The sequence below is a fragment of the Mus musculus genome, chromosome 12 (genome assembly GCF_000001635.26).
Source record: "Mus musculus strain C57BL/6J chromosome 12, GRCm38.p6 C57BL/6J".
Lineage (NCBI taxonomy): Eukaryota > Metazoa > Chordata > Mammalia > Rodentia > Muridae > Mus > Mus musculus.
This window is the reverse complement of record NC_000078.6, coordinates 72,421,300-72,423,148: the sequence shown is the minus strand read 5'-3', so window position 1 is coordinate 72,423,148 and position 1,849 is coordinate 72,421,300.

Sequence of the window (1,849 nt, the reverse complement as noted above, 5' to 3'; positions counted from 1 at the left end):
TTGGGTTAGCCTACTCCCCAAAAGTTCCAGGAGTATGAGATTTCCTAATGTACTCGTGAGGTCTGACAACGAGGGAAGCCCTATAATTTAAAAAAGAATTCCACTCTTGGAAGACAGTGTGATATGCTTTCCCAGGATAGGCTGGGTCCACATGAAAAAATATCACAAGAGATTTCTGATGGAGCTTAATCCTATAAAGTCCGCCAACCAGTCATCTGGGGCTTGGGTAATTGCAGTTTGAAGTTAGGAAGACAGGCATCCACGCCTCTCTATGAGCTGTCCAGGGTTCTGACCTGAACACAACACTGCAGTACCTTTCCTGATCTCAGTCTTCACGTAGCATATTGTACTAGATGCTGAATTCTTTGGATATAGTTTATGATCATTAATCCTGGAAAACATTTGTAGTTAACCTTTATCTTTATTGAGCCAGTCTCCTGCCAATGGAATATGGTATTTTACCAGAAAATCAATTCTATGGTTTGAAGACTTACATGGAAAGGGGTCACTAAGCATAGGGTCAGGTAGATGACTAGGACTTTAGTGGCATCTGTCTATGGCATGTGACTTTGAAGAAGTCTTTGGATTTTTCAGAAATTTGGTTTTCTCACCCTCCTTGGACAATAAGATGCAGAAATGATGGAAATACAACACAAAGAAGATTCTGAAATATATGAGGGAAAAATACCCAGCTTAAAAGTAATCATGGGAAGTCACAGCTGAAGCCAGGCTAGGTCATCATGTCTACCGTCTAGGCCCAGATCCAGTCTTTGAGTGAGTCCACTCCAACATCTACTCCATCTATGAGCTGCTGGAGCCTGTGGAGGAGCTGGTCCTGCAGAACCAGAGTTGCAGGATCACCATAACTCTAGCAACAGCTGGCTCTCTGAAATGAGTCTCAGTGATGGCCCAGTATTTATGGTGCTTTAGAAACCAGAAACCTTGAACCAGCCCAATAATCATTGCATGAAATATTGTTGTCTGGCATACACACACACACACACACACACACTCACACACACACACACACACACACACACACACACACACACACACACATGATGCCACCATGATGAACAAATATTCGATGGAGAGGCAAGAAAGTCGAGGAATGGAGTAGTGAGTGAGCAGTGAAGAGAGGTGGAGCCAGAGACGTGTTGATAGTGACAGGTGTGAGAGAAGTCTGCAGTGGACAGGTGACCATGTCGTTGTCCAGTAGGGCCAATAAGGTGGTGTGGTGCAGCATGGAACTTGCACTCCGACTCAGCCTTTGAACACAATGCCCAGCCACACAGTCATCCTTGTTATGAGCAATGATAGAATGTCCAGGATGAAGAACAGATTATTTTCTGGATTGGAGCTCCTCAAAAGACGACTATGGTCCTACAGCAGCCATGAGCTGTGTTATTGTATCTAGTTTCAGCTACCATTAAAGGCTACACAGATGTCACTGGTCTGGGTCCATGCTGATGTGAATGGCCTGATCTTTCACATAAGGCCATGGTGATGTCTGGGTCCATGACTCTATTGTAACCGGGGTCTGTGTTGATGTCAATGGCCTGTGTTACTACCAAAGGATGATAACGTGAATGACTATGGTTTGTGCTGCAGTCTGAACCCATATTGATGTCCATGGGCTGTGCTGCCGCTGGTGGCTATGCTGCTGTTGTTGGGACCATATTGATCTGAGTGGCCTGCACTGCCACCTGAGGCTATGGTGATGTCCTGCTACATCCACTCCAGTAGTGACCCGCGTGACAGGCCAAAAACCTGGACACAATCATGAGGCGAAAAGTTCATGGAAACTTAGTCTCCTGGAACTATGGCATCCCGTATAACGAATGCTCCA